Source organism: Anabrus simplex, chromosome 1 (genome assembly GCF_040414725.1).
Source record: "Anabrus simplex isolate iqAnaSimp1 chromosome 1, ASM4041472v1, whole genome shotgun sequence".
Classification (NCBI taxonomy): domain Eukaryota; kingdom Metazoa; phylum Arthropoda; class Insecta; order Orthoptera; family Tettigoniidae; genus Anabrus; species Anabrus simplex.
Window position 1 is genome coordinate 1,208,847,753 of NC_090265.1, and position 18,438 is coordinate 1,208,866,190.

Below are 18,438 nucleotides of genomic sequence, written 5' to 3' on the forward strand. Positions count from 1 at the left end.
AGAACAACTATGGTCCGTAAAAATAATTGAAATCATCCGATTCTTAACTACTTTGAAAGAAGAAAAACCGCACTAAAAAAGGATAGCAATTTTCACTGCGAACTAGGAAGAATAATCAATGCGTCAGAGAAAGCTGTAGTATTATACACGTTCAAACGAGGGATTCTGCTATTTACATCCGTAAAATAATTAAAAAACGAAAGGAATACGCACATACTTCGTTTCCAAATACCGAAGTAAAGAAAGGCCACAGACCAGTGACACGTTGACGAGAAAAGGGCCAGTTGTAGTACAATAAGTGGCAATAAACTGTCAAAAACTGCAGAAATAGCAGTCAGAAGCTCTAATCAGTATTCATTAGGCGATATATTTGACAAGAAGCAGGCCTAATTGGAAATATATAATCTTAGAACACTGTTTTTTCAGTAATAAGGAATACAGATACGTAATTATATGTATCGGAAAGCTTAGAATGCAAGAAATTGATATGTATTCTGCCAGATTTATGCTGTCTTTTCATTTCATGGACGCTGGAGTCATGATGGAGCTTGCTTAAACTGATGGTGGGAGACTGCTCAAGATGCTATAGCTCAAGCCAGACTGCCTGACCGGTGCCCGGCCGTGACGTAATCCAGGACCATGGCTGATTACTCAGAGATGTCGTAGTTGAAGAAGAAGCCAGCAGCTGACCAGCTGACACGAGATAAGTAATAAGTTTCAAGGTTTTCATTTTAAAATTATTTTCAAATGATGGAATATATTAATATGAGTGCAGAAGTGCCTACAGATAAATTAAATATGCCAATAAGTGAACACTTGTGCGTGAGGTTAAGAAAGTAACCGCAAACATGTGCCAATTTGAGTAATAGTAATGCTGTGCTCGTAAGATGATTTAAGGTTATTGTAAACAGAAACGGAATGTGTATATCAATGTTTAAGAGCCAATCTACTTGGAAAGATCAATTAGTGTCGAACCAGATGAGGTTAAGAAGTGAGTCTGTGAAGTATAGAATGAAACCTAGATATTACAAAGACTAGATTGGCAGACATGGCCAATACGATTATGATATTAGAAGGAATTGATTGAATATTAGGAGTTTGCCGTTAATGAATAGATATTGAAGTAACAAAGAAGTTGTTAAGAAGAAATTAGATGAGAATATATTTTATATGTGGATGTATCAGAAAGAAGAGGTATATGAGAATTATGTAATGATAATAGTGTTAGGAAAATTGTTCCTTGTATTAGCAATGGTTGGATGATGTTATTCCGGAATTCTGTGTTAGTTACGGTTATGGTATGGTAGATAATACTGCAAGCTATGAAGTTAGGTCATGTCCAAATGAATATAAGATACAGTCCAAGTATTAAATGGTCGATTGGTAGTATTCACATCAAAGATTATGCTAGGTTATTTGAATCTCGCATGCGTTATAGAGTAAGTAAAGGAATATGAAGGAACTTTGCCTAACAGGACAGACGTCTCTTAATGTGAATGTGATCTAATGTATTTTATTTCATGCATTGCCATCATTGCTTGAGTTGCCTTTTCTGTGACATGTTTTGTGAAACAATATGCGCTCGATTGCAGGGTGATGCCCAAATATTTGAAGTCTGATAGTATCTTTAATTTTTTATCCCGAATGAAGTTCTCTGCTGAGGCGGGTACTCTCCCTCCTTTCCTGAACACCATGGTGTCTGTTTTTGAGATGTTTATGAACAGCTTGTTTTCGGAGCACCAGTTTTGGACGTCATTTACAGTTTCCTGTAGTTTTGTTATGTCTCTTGAGCCAATTACAATATCATCGGCATACGCGCAAGAAAATACTCCCTCCTTTTGGGTAATTCTTAGGATATCTGCGGTTGCAACTATAAACAGCAAAGGACTCGGTGGGTCACCCTGTAGGACACCGTTTAATTGAGCTATTGGATCTGATAGAGTGAGGTTATCCAAAACTCGTACTTCGTTCCATTGCAGTATTGATGTGATGAGATAGGTCCATATGTTGTTCGTGCCCAGCATCTCCTTAAGCTTGTCTATTACTAGCTTCCTGTTTATCAGGTCAAAAGCTTTAGTAAAATCTATGAAGATGGTGTAATATTTTCCGTTGTCTTCTAAGGCATCCCAGATTTGGTTTAGCAGGACTTCAATAGCGTTTAGGGTAGATCGTCCCTTCCTAAAACCAAATTGGTTCTCTGGCAGATGCTCATTTATTTCCTCATTTATTTTTCCTGTTATAATTTTGGTGAATATTTTGAAGGGGCAGTTTTCCAGTGCTATGCCTCTGTACTTATTGGGATCTCTTGGGTCTCCTTTGCCTTTATATAGAACTTTTACAATTGACTTTCTCCACTGGTCGGGAATGGAAGCAGTTTCTATACATTTGTTATATAATTTTGTGCATATAGGGGCTAGCAGGTGTGCAGTGTCTTTTACATATTCATTATAGATCCCGTCCGGACCTGCGGCTTTCTTGTTTTTGGTGCTGTCTATAGCGGTTCTAGTTTCCTCTATGGTGAGGGGTTCCCAGTCTAATTGTATATGTGAAGTAGTAGTATGTAGATCTTTTCTGGGGTGCGCTGGACCTTCGATGTTATGCAAATATGTAACCCATCAATGTAACCTATATTCTCTGTTATGGCTATTTGGCTGCATTAAATATATTAATTAATAATGTGAATGTGGATTGGTAAATCAGAGTATAACCTAATGCTGGCACTGCGGTAAATGATATGAGAGAACTGATTGGTTATCTTAGTTATGGCACTTACTAGTGAAAATATTTGATTTTTTTCTGGCACATATGAAAGAAAATGATATACCTGGTATTAATCTAGATAGAATTATTTAAGGTGTATTGATATTTTTAAACCATACTTGGGAAACTTATTGCTCATCTCATGTCATGAACAAGTCACTACGAAAATCCAAACAACCCAAACATGAAGAAACACCACTCCCTCCTAAAAATAAAGATTCAACCCTCTCTTGCCCCATGATATATTTTGAAATGATGAACTGTGGTCATACAACAGGATGATAATGACAAATACTGAATTGAAAGATTATAATTTAGCAAATTTCAATTATGTTTATGATGATGACTTATGAATTCAAGGAATAATGTAACATAACTACATTTTCTTTTCACTATTGCCCAGAATATGATTTATATTATATTAATACGGTATTAGCATGCTAATAAATTAGATATAGGACTATTTATGCATTTTCTTTCTGAGAGTAAGTTAAATTACGTAGTCATAAGGTAGTATAAGAGCTAATAATATATATTTATGATAAGTTTTGAGCCTTATCATGGATTATTTCTTGGTTTTGGGGGAAATGAATGATTAATTGCGGAAAACTTCACTCTTCAACGGAACCTGCGATTAAGTTAATATGATTTGAGGACCGAATTGAAATATTTTACCCTGAGTAGCTAGGTGAACATATACTTCCAACCACCGTACATGATTTACACAATTAACCCCCGTACTCGAAAAGAATAATGAAATTAGTGATAGGTGGAAGATATATGTTAATTGGTCGCCTAACGCGGGGCTTGATGAAGAAAGGAAAGGGTTGGCAGGGTGTATGTTAATTGGCGCCCATACGTGAGGCAAGTTGAAGAGAAAGGCACGATTGAAGAGAAAGATACCATGGGACTTGGAAATAAACGTTGGACCTGGATGAATGTATTTGAGTGGTACAACGTAAGGCAAGGTTGAAAACACCGAGGGAGTCGAAGATAAATATTGGGAAGATAGATTATGGCTGACGTGAAGGCATATGAATTTCGCTTTCAACGGTGAAGCAAGATTATAGAAAGAGAGGATGGCAGACGTGATCTAGAGTACCCCGGTTAGGAAAATAGCCATGATATGAAATCAGAGTACAATTATGAGATTATATGGAAGAGAGAGATGATGCCTGATAGATTGTAAATATAGAGGTGGCATACAGTGAAGAAAGATTTCCTTGACATCAGAACTGAAGAAGGAAAGAATTCATTGTACATCTATTTAGGTTATTTGAGAATTTTTTTTATGCATCAAAGATGATGGAAATACAGTAATAGAATATCAATTTAATTCATAATATGTATAGGTTAAGCTAATATGGGCTAAACATAATTGAAAGTGGATATTTTTTTTTTTAATGTTTGGATTTTCGTATGACTTAAATAAGCTGTCTTGGCTGAGTTATGGTAGTCTTGGGTGGTCTTTCCCAATTAAGCAAGAATTTAGTCAAAGAAAAAGAAACTTTGAATATTAAGCATATAGATAAGTCTGATAGACTATTTTGTGTTGAGATTTAGAGGCTGAATTATTTAAGTTTGAAGGATATATAGAGGAAGTTAGGCTTACTGATAACTTAACGGGCATATTAGAATATTCTAAGCGATATAAAAATGTCGAATTTAGTATTAAAAAATAGATGAAAGAAGGAAATTTAAAAATAATATTAAAACATTTAGAAGATCAACATACAAGGAATGAAATATGGAGATGGAGATTATGTAACGTAAAGGTCCATTATATATGTGAATGGAAGTACAATTTAAATATATTGTGACCAACATATTTAAAATTAACTGGGAGGTGAAATGTACCATTACGTTACAGTTGAGATGGTCGTTGACATGGAGAAGTAGCGAATAAAAATGGCGCGGAGCAGCTTCTTATTGCTTATCTCATGTCACGAACAAGTCACTACGAAAATCCAAACAAACCAAACATGAAGAAACACCACTCCCTCCTAAAAATAAAGATTCAACCCTCTCTTGCCCCGTGATATATTTTGAAATGATGAACTGTGGTCATACAACAGGATGATAATGATAAATACTGAATTGAAAGATTATAATTTAGCAAATTTATGATTTATGAATTCATGGATAATAATGTAACATAACTACATTTTCTTTTCACTATTGCCCAGAATATGATTTATATTATATTAATACGGTATTAGCATGCTAATAAATTAGATATAGGACTATTTATGCGTTTTCTTTCTGAGAGTAAGTTAAATTACGTAGTCATAAGGTAGTATAAGAGCTAATAATATATATTTATGATAAGTTTTGAGCCTTATCACGGATTATTTCTTGGTTTTGGGAGAATTCAATGATTAATTGTGAAAAACTTCACTCTTCAACGGAACCTGCGATTATGTTAATATGATTTGAGGACCGAATTGAAATATTTTACCCTAAGTAGCTAGCTGAACATATACTTCCAACCACCGTACATGATTTACGCAATTAAGCCCCGTACTTGAAAAGAATAATGAAATTAGTGATAGGTGGAAGATACATGTTAATTGGTCGCCCAACGCGGGGCTTGATGAAGAAAGGAAAGGGTTGGCAAGGTATATGTTGGTCATAGCAAAGCCCCTTGCACACGGTAATGTCACGGAAGTTAGCAGCATATTGTTCATAATAGTGTACATACCTTGCGAATATTTATGGCCATAAAATTGTGTGTAAATTAACGACCAATTTGTTGGAAGTAGATCTTATTAAGTGGGGCTTTCTTGTGGCGTGTGGCATGGGAATGTAGTGTGCTGGATCAGCTGCCTTATTGTTGCATGTATATCATGCTACATATTTCTTTCAATTTATTGGAACTGCTTTCGTGTCGATGGACTGAAAGGATGCATTATTTGTAAGAGGGTAACAACCAAAGGATCTGTACTCGCTCTCTTGTCTTTTAAACCTAAAAACATTCAATATTCTATGCTTTTCCATGTAGCAGAGAAATTTACATATATATCTTTCAGTCACATGAAATAGAACATTTTTAGGTACTGTAAATAGGGCAAAACAATAAGAACAAGGTATACATGCAATTTTGTAGCTTGGCATATTTTATCACCTAAATGCAGATGATTGATTGAATGACGTGCCGTGTATTGGTGCAATATGTAGCGACAGAGTATGTGCTATCATGTCTTGGTTTCTTCAAACACTACTTTACCACAGACTTGCCATCCTCTAGCAGATACAAATAAAATAAAATAAATAAATTTAAAACATTATTCAAATCTCAATATTTCTCAGTGTGTGGCCCCAGGTGCCTCATTTGACAGACTGAAAGATGTATCAAACAGTAAGTTCCTTGTGAAAATACCAAATGGTGTTGCCGTAAACTTTTGATGTGTTGGTGCAACGTTAGACTGTAAAAAGAGAAAAAAAGAAAAAAAGTATTACAACCTTGTAACTTTTCAGTTCCAGACTTTCTTTCATGAATGAATGATTTTGAATTTTTGTTATATTGTATTGTTTTCTATCTGATGAATGTATATTAATTGATGATTAATACTACTGAATGTAATAATGATATACTGCGATCACTAAAACTTTTGTGGATATTTCTACACAATATTTATGCCTATAATACTGTGGATAGTAGGTAGAATGTAACTCCATATATCAAAAGATCATATTTTATTTCAATATTCCTGTGAATCCTAGAAAATCCCTTCTTAGCATATGAGAGTCCTTTAATCATTTTAGTTACTGTGTATGGCTTTCTTTTTTACATTGTATGTATATTTCATTTCTTGTGTAAATGGCATATCTTGATACTACTGACTGTTGAGATTGGCTTATAGAGTTAAAGGGGACTGACGTCCGAGATGATATTAACATCTATTCCTGTCATAGTTCTTAATCTGAAATAAGGACTGCCAATCCCACTCACCTTCTGGTCACACCCTTCCTTCATGGCTTTATGAGTAAGCTTCTTAAAAAAAAAAAAAAAAAAAAAAAAAAAAAAATGAATAAATAAATAAATAAATAAATAAATAAATAAATAAATAAATAAATAAATAAATAAATTAATTAATTAATTAATTAATTAATTAATTAATCAGAAATAGAATCAGTCACCACAGTTCCAATAGTAATATCATGTACCGGTGTTATTCCAAAATGCTTGCACAGCTCTCTGGCCGCATTAAACCTGCATCATCACACATACGTAGAACTACAGAAAGCCACCCTCCTGAGCACTTGCCACATTGTGAGAAAGTTCCTAGGAATGACTTTTCCTCTGACTCACGCCAAACAGCATGAAGTTCCAGGCCGCAGTTCCAGTAATACTGAAGAACAGATTCCCAAAACGGGGACATAAGAAGTCTGAAGTTGTTTGTATTTATTGTATAAATGTATATGTTGTAATTATTTCTGTTGTAAATATTTGTACATATATGTACCTGTAGTTTCATAATCAAGAGGATGACTCCTTGCTTAGGCCTAGTCAGCCCATTATGTTACCGGCACAAGCCGAGCCTTCCTAAATTGATGATGATGATGATGATAATAATAATAATAATAATAATAATAATAATAATAATAATAATAATAATAATAATAATAATAAAACAGCACAGGCCAACCTTCAGGTGTATCAGACTGGTTTGAGCAAAAAAGTGGATTAAGACAAGGAAGTGCTCTGTCACCTTCGCTCTTCATTGTAGTAATGGACGAGTCGTGGCAAGGAAAATTGGGGAAGGAAAAATTAAAGTGATTATGTTTGCAGATGATTTGTTAACCTGGGGACAAAAGGAAGATATCCAGGAACAGTTAGATGCATGGGAAGATGACGTAGAACAATATGGAATGAAATTTAATGCCAAAATGAGCGAGATAGTGATCACAACTAGAAAGATGGGGAGACCTACGAGAGGGATAATGCTTGGAGGGAAACAGCTTTGGAAGGTAGAGAGTTTCAAGTTCCTTTAAAGAATCACAGAGGAAAGTGGAAGAAATGATAAGGAAATAATCAAGCGTGGAAGACAAGCAAGAGCATTCCTGAAAAGTGTCAAAACCTTGGTTTGGAGCAAGGATGTCCCTCAGAGAAGCAAAAAAGTGATATATGGGATGTACTATATACCTATTCTGATGTATGCAGCAGAAACTTGGGTAATGAGGCAGAGATCTGTGACTATTCTCCGGACCACCTTTTGAGCAGACTAAAGCGGAAGTGACGTCATTGTGTCGTCACACTCGCCGTGGTTGCCAAATAAGCTGGCGCACGATTCAAAGTTGTACTCCACCACTATAATACAGCACAGCTCATGGATTGAACCTCGAATGAATTTAAAATAATTAATACATTAACGTATGCGTGTTAGAATCCCATAGTTTTTTAAGGTCTGACATCTTTAAACAATTAATATACTGAATTAAATTTTAAATGTGAAAACCTACAATCTGTTTTCCAGTCAATGACTGGGTCAGGGATGGAATAAATGAAGCCCCTTTCTGCGCCGAGGATAGGAATTGAGCCGGCTGCCGAAGCCTGTTTCACTCCTCTGGGGCAATGATTAATGACTGACAGATGAAATTAAATGATACTGGAGAGTGATGCTGGAATGAAAGATGACAGAGAAAACCGGAGTACCCGGAGAAAAATCTGTCCCGCCTCCGCTTTGTCCAGCATACATCTGACATGGAGTGACCGGGATTTGAACCACGAAACCCAGCGTTGAGAGGCCGACGCGCTGCCACCTGAGCCACAGGGCTTTCACAATTTTAATGTACTAACTACAATTTCATGCTTAAAGCACTGCGAACGAATTCTTTTGACATAAACAGTAAGCATTGCATTCATTAAATTATTCTATTATTATTATTATCAATATATATACTGCATATAACTTAATATTTTATTATTTATTATTCACTATTATTATCTAAATATATGGCCTGATTCCTGATTGAAATGAGCTGCTACTCACGGGCGATTTATGAATAAGCGAGAGAAGTGAGGATTATGTACTCATACTGGAATTAACTTGAAACTGACAGATGAAGTTACGGATCCAGGCGAAAACCTGCCCCACCTCCGCTTTGTCCAGCCCAATTTCAATAAATTAATTATTACAAATATATTTTTATAAAAATATTATTACATATTATACTATTATTATTATTATTATTATTATTATTATTATTACCATCATGCACCCCCTCGTGTGTGCTTCTACAATTGTAGGGGATTAACCTTGGTTACCCTCTTCAATTGAAGATCCTCTTCGTGGTGGGGGGGACTAGTAGCTCCTTTCTTGCGATGCCGAGTGGAGCCCTGTTGGGTAACCATTCGGTATGCAAGGAGGAGGAAGCTAAAGCACCACCCAACCCTAAGGTGTAACGCGACCCGTGCCGATGGGGTGCATGGCACATGGGAGATGTGTCCTGAACGGAGCCTTCGAGATACTTGGCGCCCTCTCGAAGTAAGTAGCCTTACCCGGGTATGCGGGGCTCTGCCTGGGCGGACATATATTTCCCTAGCTCCTCGTGGGACCTAAATGAGTACTGTAGCTACCCATAAACCGGAGAGCTCTTCTGGGGCCTCCGAGAGAAACACCAGTTCAACAACCGATGGGGACTCTTCGGAGATACCCTCGGATAGTACGACCTCGACAGTAAGAGAGCTCACTCTAGAGGTGGGCAATCTACTAGTCCAGAAGAAGAAGAAGAAACAGCGCTCCGGCGCTGAGAAGAGGAGGTACAAGAAGGCCTTAAAGGCCCGGGAGCAGGCCAAAGATGGCCAAACTCCTGGAGCTGAGAGGCCTTCTACTGCCATGACAGCGACGACTGTGGGTGGATCCAATGGGCACAAGAGGCGGGACCCTGAAAAGGGCTCTGCTTCTAGGGCACAGAGGACTCCACCCACCAAGACACCAGTGGGGAAACGACTTCTGTCGGGGGCAACCCCAGAAGAAGATCGGCCGACCCACAAAAAACCCAAGGTGGAGTATGCTAGGATAGCTAAAGCTGGGATCAGGATGGCCATTGTACCTGTAGGATATCCTGACCAGCAGCTAACCGAGAAACAAGTAGAATCTGTGGAGGAGGCTATCACCGATCTGATAGACGGGCTTCCAGAGCAGGGGCCCATTAAGCCTCAGTTCCTGGATTGCTATCTGTCGAGAGGTGCGGCCGTCATTATCGCAGAGAATGATGAGACTGTAGCATGGCTTTCTAGTCTTGTTACAGGTCTACAACCGTGGGAAGGAGCCAGGCTCACAATTGTGGGCATGGATAAACTCCTTTCCTATAAGAGAGTCATGGTCTGGATACCAGGACAACCAAAGGACAATAACGTCCTTTTGGGAAGAATGGCACGCCAGAACCATGGCTTAAATCCCAACAGCTGGAGGGTCTATGACCGCAAGGAGGAGAAGAGAGGTGTCCGACTTGTGGTCAGCATGGACTCCAGAGATGTGGAGAAAGTGGTGGGGAAGAAGATCTTCTGCGGGGTGCATGTTGCTACCTTCACCTTGGTGGAGGGCAAGCGTGACAAGCAGAGGACCAACCCCACCACAGACAACACTGAGATTAGCAGGGGCGAAGAGCGGGAGCCCGGACAGGAACCGGGGCCAGCCAAGCCTCAAGATTCATCGCGGGAGACGGAGCAGCACGTTCCGGAGACCGCATAAGGTAAAGTATTGCATGAAAGTAAGGAATGATTACTTTCATACAGGCAAACATACAACATTGTATAGCGGCCTCCAGGGTACTTATTAGAAGTATCCAGAAAGGCAGGTTTTCGGTCGCCCTGATACAAGAACCCTGGCTTAGACAGGGGCGTATCATGGGACTAAGATGTGCAGGCTTCACTCTATTCAGTGGAATAGCAGAGGAAAAGCCTAGAGCATGTATACTAGTTAAGGATCATAACGCTTGGGCTATACCAGGCTTCATTACTAGAGACCTTGTAGCAGTTCTAGTGAGATATGAAGAGGGCGGACAGCCAAGAGATCTGGTTGTCTGTTCTGCATATTTCCCAGGAGACTCTGAATCTCCACCCCCGCCGGAGGAGTTCAAGAGACTGGTGATATATTGTAAGAAACAAGGACTAAACCTTATAGTAGGATGCGACGCCAATGCTCATCACAGCATTTGGGGAAGCAAACACACAAACCGAAGGGGAGAGCATTTCATAGAATTTCTATGTACAACTGATCTTGAGATCATGAACATAGGTGATACCCCTACCTTCATCAATAACAGGAGTGAGGGGATCATAGATCTTACCCTGGGTTCCATGGGAATTATACAGGAATTTAAAGACTGGAAAGTTTCTTTAGAACCTTCCTTGTCAGACCATAGACACATTGTGTTTCATATAGAGGGCTCCTTCGAGATCCCACCTTATAGAAACCCTAGACGAACCAACTGAACGTCTTTTAGGGAGGACGTGAGGAGGGGACTGGAAGGAGGACCCTCAAATATAATTAAGAACAAAGAGGAGCTGGAGCTTAGTGTGAGCTTTCTCACACAAATACTGGTTACCTCTTATGAATTAAACTGCCCAGTTGTTAAGGCAAAAAGAGCAACAGGAAGTTTCAAGTGGAATAGTTATCTTGAACACCTGAGGAGAAACACACGAAGGCTCTGGAATAAATACAGGGAACTTCAGGATCTTTTTTTTTTTTTTTTTTTTTTTTTTTTTGCTAGTTGTTTTACGTCGCACCGACACAGATAGGTCTTACGGCGACGATGGGACAGGAAAGGGCTAGGAGTGGGAAGGAAGCGGCCGTGGCCTTAATTAAGATACAGCCCCAGCATTTGCCTGGTGTGAAAATGGGAAACCACGGAAAACCATTTTCAGGGCTGCCGACAGTGGGGCTCGAACCTACTATCTCCCGAATACTGGATACTGGCCGCACTTAAGCGACTGCAGCTATCGAGCTCGGTAAACTTCAGGATCAAGAAAGCCTAGATTCTTATAAAGAATCACAAAGAAGGTATAAGTCAGAAGTCAAAAAGGCTTCTAGGAAATCTTGGAGACAGTTTTGTGACTCCATTGAAAGTCAACATGAAGCGGCAAGGCTTCATAAAATTCTAACCTTGGATGGAAGGGCAAGGCTGGGCTCACTGGAGTCACCTTCGGGCGGATACACATCCACAGAGAGGGAGACCCTAAACCTACTGCTTGATGCCCACTTTCCAGGTTCAGCAGTCACAAATAGTGAAGTAAAGTAGAATCGAGCGGATCCTTCAGACCCGATAGAAGTGGCTGGAAGGAAGCCGCAGAGATTGTTACCCACAGAAGGGTGAAGTGGGCATTAGAATCTTTTGCCCCTTACAAAAGCCCAGGAATGGATGGGATCTTCCCGGCGCTTCTTCAGGAAGCGGGTGAGGTCCTTATACCATACCTGGTCAGAATTTTTAGAGCCTGTCTCACTATGGGGTACGTGTACTCCTTGTGGCGTCAGGCGAAGGTAGTATATATACCTAAACCCGGAAGGTCTTCATATACTAGACCTAAGGATTATAGACCCATCAGTCTAACGTCTTTTCTTCTTAAGACCTTGGAAAGACTAGTGGATAGACATATCAGGGAGAAAGTTTTAAGAGACTGTCCCCTGCATCCTCATCAGCATGCATATCAACCAGGGAAGTCGGTTGAGACGGCACTACACCAGCTAGTTTCTAGGCTGGAGAGTGCCTTGGATCAGCAGCAACTTGCTATGGTTGTATTCCTAGATATAGAAGGGGCCTTTAACTACACATCTTTGGGCTCCATAGAACTTAGTCTAGAGAGAAGAGGAGTGAGCAGGATGCTCATAAAATGGATTATGGCCTCGCTGCAGGGCCGTCAAGTTCTGTTTACCCTCAACGCAGTTATGTTGAGAGCTAATATAGACAGGGGGTGTCCACAGGGAGGAGTATTATCACCAACATTATGGTGTCTGGTAGTGGATGAACTACTTACCAGGTTAAATGTTGGAGGAATTTACGCCCAAGGCTATGCAGATGACATTAGCCTGATGGCGGTTGGAAATTTCCCCAGTACGGTCTCAGAGCTCGTACAGAGCTCCCTACGTAGGGTGGAAAGATGGTGCCACGACACGGACTTGTCGGTTAATCCCGACAAGACGGAGCTCGTGGTATTTACCAGGAGGAAGAGGCTAGACGGACTGTCAGAGCCTTTCCTATTTGGGAATAAATTAGTTAAGACAACCTCAGTTAAGTACCTAGGGGTAATCCTTGAGGCAAGACTGAGCTGGAAGAAACACATAGACCATAAGGTGGATAAGGCTCGCAAGATTATGTGGGCCTGTCGCAGGGCCGTTGGAAAGACTTGGGGCCTAGGACCTAAGGTGGTCCAGTGGCTCTATATTTCTATTGTACGGCCCACGATCACCTATGCATCTTTAGTCTGGTGGCCAGGCTCGGAGAGTAAAACTGTGACCACCAAGTTAAACAGTGTCCAAAGACTTGCGTGTCTAGGAATAACAGGGGCACTGGATACTACACCATTATGTGCAATGGAGGCCATCCTAGGTCTTCCCCCCTTACATCTATATGTTAAGGAAATAGCGGGAATGAGTGCCTACCGCCTTTGGTCACTCGGAGGATGGTCCTTCAAGAATCCGAATAGAGGTCATGCCTCTATTCTCACAAGGCTTCACCAGACTTGCCCTATGACAATGATGATTGGGGACCTGATGAAGCCTAGCTTTAATTTGAACTATAAATTCACAGTGGTGATACCCACAAGGGAGGAGTGGGCCGCGGATGCTGGGGCCCGTCTTAGGTCTGGGGGCTGTACATGGTACACAGATGGCTCGCGGACAGAGACGGGCACAGGCGCCGGGGTCTGGGGGCCTAAGACAAGGCTCTCCCTACCTATGGGTAAATACGCTACTGTTTTCCAGGCCGAAGTATATGCAATACTGGCCTGTGCTGTATATATATGGAAAATGCCTGGACACAGAAGATGTATCACTATTTGCAGCGATAGCCAGGCAGCGTTAAAAGCACTATGTGCAGTTAAAACAACATCAAAAATGGTATGGGAATGCCAAAGGATGTTAGATCAGCTGTGTGAATTTAGCTCAGTTACCCTATTATGGGTCCCTGGGCACACAGGTATCAGTGGAAATGAAGAAGCTGACAAACTAGCGAAACAAGGCTCAAAATGTCCTTTTATAGGACCAGAGCCCTTCCTGGGAATGTCACTCCGAAGCGTGAAACTGGTAATATCCCAGTGGACAAACCAGTCTCACTTAGACATTTGGAAGGGGTTAACTATAGCAAGGCAGGCACGTGAACTTATCAAAGGGCCTAGCCAAAGTTATAAAAAGGTCCTGATAAATTTGAATAGGACCAGAATGCGAATGGTAGTTGGACTGTTGACAGGCCACAATACCTTACAGAGACACCTACACATCATGAAAATCAGTCAGGATCCGATGTGTAGAAGATGCGGTAGGGAGGAGGAGACCTCCGCGCATGTGTTATGTCAGTGTGAGGCTCTTGCAAGCACTAGACATCGATACCTTGGCTCACATTTCGTGAGCCTGGAAGACATCAGGAATGCCAACATCCGGACACTGGTATCCTTTATAGGAGCACTAGGTCTGGACTAGGCAAACCCGTTTAAGGGACACAAAGGGTCTTCACAGACCTACGTGTGGAGCCCTGCGAAGGCAGGGTTCACCCATTCTTTATCTATCTATCTATCTACCATCATGCAGGAGGTTTCAGCGTCAGCTTACCTTGTGCCGCAGTAATTAATCTGTGTCACTATCGAGTGGCTGCACATCCAAGTCGGAATCAGAGCCGGGTTCAGCACACGAGGTAAACTAATCCCGCCGTCAATACTATTCACTCGGAAATGTTTATAAACAGACAGAATTATGTTTCTCTCGCAGGACGTAAAAATCTTGTGTTTCTTGTTCAACTGATAACAGTTTGAAGTTTTGTTCGGATGCATTGCACAATAATATCCAACAACGAGTAAGAAGAAACCTACAAACGTACAAGGGACTACAAGAATTATGAATTAGCACACAATACGCACATACATTCTTTTTGTAAAAGTGAAGCACACTGATAAAATTCCCTCACTGCTGTTTTAAACAGACTATGATTGGAACTAAACCCACGTGTTCAAGACATCCACAGAGTGAGTAAGTATGGCAGCTCCGCATTGACTGCACCATTGCCAAAACTCGCTCTGAGTAGCACACCCCCCTTGCCCCCTCACCTACCGTGTGACAACACTGTAGGCGCTGCCCCTGTCGCCCGCGCCATCCCCTGGTCTATACACTCACTTCCGCTTTAGTCTGCTCAAAAGGTAGTCCGGAGAATAGGATACAGGCAAGTGAAATTACATTTCTGAGAAGCAGGATAGGAGTGGCAAGAATGGATAAAATGAGAAATGAGAAGGTTAGAGATATAGTAAATGAACAGCCACTGCAGAACAGGATAGAGGCATCTAGACTTAAGATGGTATGGACAGATGAAGAGAATGACAGAGGAAAGGATACTGAGAGGATGCACGAAATGGAGATAACAGGAAAGTGACCAAGAGAAAGACCAAGAGACAGGTGGATAAAAAGAGTGGAAGAGTATGTACAGAGAAGAGGAGAGGACTGGGCAAGAGTGACAAGGAAGAAGTGGTGGGTAGACAAGCAGACCTGGCCAACAACTGGAAACTGCATATGATGATGATGATTATTATTTTTAATCATGCAGCAGACTGAACTGGTATACAAGTTAGCAATAGAATGAAAGATGAAAGATTACCACTACTTAACTAATGTTATTCAAAAAAGGTCCCACCAACAAATTAAAAACACATCTAGATTTACAATTGTATTTTTTGGTGTCCATCTAAGAGAAATGTTTAGTTTCAGTATAGTATTGTAGACACAATACTTATGTCTCTAAATATGATCCATTTGGCATGAAACTGCACCTTCCTCACTGATACAATAGCTGGCAAACTTGTCTCGTAAATTGCTGGCAAGCCTTGGTGTAGGTCCTGAAGCAGGGTCCATTTCAAACAACTGTCATAGTATCTTTGATCTGACCACCACCCTTCTCTTGTACAAAATTATTTCCAAATACAACACACTTGCACTATGTCCTCTGTTAGTGTAGTGTCAACATTCAGTGATCTATGGAAAATATGCCATTTGTTTGCAAGTATATTCCAAAGGAACATTCAATGTGTCTGCAAGTCTATGAAAGTCTGTAATTAAAGACTTGTTTCTTAACACTCATAAAAGTGCCCGCATATGGCCGCAGTATATGATGGAAAAGATCAAATCCCTCATCAGCTACAAATACAAAGGACACTAACTCATCAAATCATGTATACGACCTCTGTGGTGGAAGAATGTTCAGCGTTCCATTTTCACAGCTTTAAACACAGCTGAGTCTGATGACTTTCCATATGCACCTACATCGATGAACACAAACCTACAATATATGAGGCGTCACATAAAGCAACTAGCTGAATAGAAAAATGAATGAACCACTGTACTCAGGCTTGATGATTTTTATATGTTTGTCATCTAGTGCTACCAGGCAATGGGGGAAATTAGCCCTTTGCTAAAAGTGAACTGCAGTCTGTAACCAGAATCTTTCTATCACTTCAGGAAAATAGATTGGCTTCACTCGCCTCCAGACAGTTTTGCAGACTTGTCATATTATTGTTGAAATGGTAGATATTCCCAGTCTGTATTAGTAGTGAAGATCAGTCATGGTTGAACCTGAACCCAGATACCTGTAGAGACACAAGCATATTTTGGAACATACATATACGTCAACAGAATCGACTGGTACAATACAGTCACACACGAGTGCTTGCATCTATGGGCTTTAGCAAAACCAATGTGCATATTCACTCCATGAATATAGCCTAAATATACTTTTTCAACTGCTCTTATCCAGAAGAAGTGGAAGAGCATTCACACTTGCAATACCAGAGAACTTCCGACAAAGGAGGAGGAGGAAAGTGGTTCGGGAGTAAGAGGATGGAGGCAATATGTTTAATTCGAAACCTTGAGTTTCTTGGTAACGGCGTTGAAACTTACTTCAAGTAGCATGGACAACAGAGATGTTGCAAACTCTAGTGTATAAAATGAAGATGTAGACAATATAGGACTGGATATCCAAAACAATGACAAGTCTGAGAAAGTCAGCTGTAGACAGTCGAAGAAAAGGAATGATGAACTGCTTGAAATTCTTAAGAAAAAAATTATTTGTGATTGTGGTACATTGGATGAGAATGATGAAGATAGACTGTTCCTGCTTTTTCTGGTATCAGAAATACACAAGATTCCAGCTGAAAGACAGCTGCAACTAAAATCTGAAATTTTAGTAGCTATCTCTCAAGCTCAGGAAACATACCAACAATGGCCACAGTCAATGCCATACCAAGGACTACCCAGGTATACAGAATATACACAGCCAAGCGCACATTATTCTGGCCAGTATCCAGCATTTTTGGCAAGTCACAGTTCTCTACTGAATTGTCCTCCTCAAACTAACAACCCCTCTGCATAATATCCAAATTCTGCATCTATGTTGAAAACCATAACATCACCTTCTGAAGGCAACAGCCAGCTGAGCGATTTTGTGCATTTTGAAGACTGATTTGACTATGTAAAGTAATTTTGTTATAGTTATAATATATTAAAATATACAAGGCACAACATGGTTCTGTTTCTTTTTGTTCACTCAAATGGCAAGTAATTAGAAGACCAAGACTATAATTGGAAGTTATAACGAGTCTAAGAAAATCAGCTGTAGACAGTGGAATACTTTTCCTCATCACTGTGACAATCCTTACAATATCCATTATTATGTAACTCAGAAATTCATCAAACAATGGTTTAGACATGCAGATAGTTGAAAAATATTCTTTTGTCCATGCACAGATCAGTAAAAGTACGATAAAGACCTCTCTCCAGTCTTCCTGAGAGTATAGGAATTTTTTTTTTTTCCTTTTTTTTTTCCTTTCTGAATTAGCAAAGCAAGCAGATGCAGTTCCTCACTTGTAGATACCATTTTATCAACTGGCAATAGGGATTTGCATGAACCACCATGGCCAAGTTGCTTGTAGTTTTTGACCTGTTCTCTCGTATGAAAGGGGTCTTAAGGATAGGACAATTTAAGAGTTTGTTATGATAAGATGGCATGCTTTCATTTGACAGCGTTTCAAAGTTGAGGTTTGTCTGTAGAAGACTGAAAAACAGATATTTTTTTTTTCATTCCAATTAAAATATCTACAGCAATGACAAGAAATATTTTATACCATTTTTACATGTAGAAAAAAATGCAGCTATAATTTGGTGTGATTAGGTTTGAGATTGGTCCACCCATTCATTTTTTTATCAATGTTGAAACTTGAGTATCCATACTGGGAAAACAAGAAAACAACAGGCTGGAAGTAGATGAGATGTGGTTTTGGAGACGATCAAACCGAACAAGCTGGACTGGAAGAAAAAGTAACATTGTAGTACTGACAGAAGTAACTGAAAAGAGAAGTCTCGCTGGAGAAATAGAGAAAAGGAAAATTCTTGGAAACAAAAAGGGCGACTAAGACTTTCATGGATCAAGAACCTCATGATGCAAATGAACTGCAGCTCCTATGGGGAGATGAAAATGCTGACA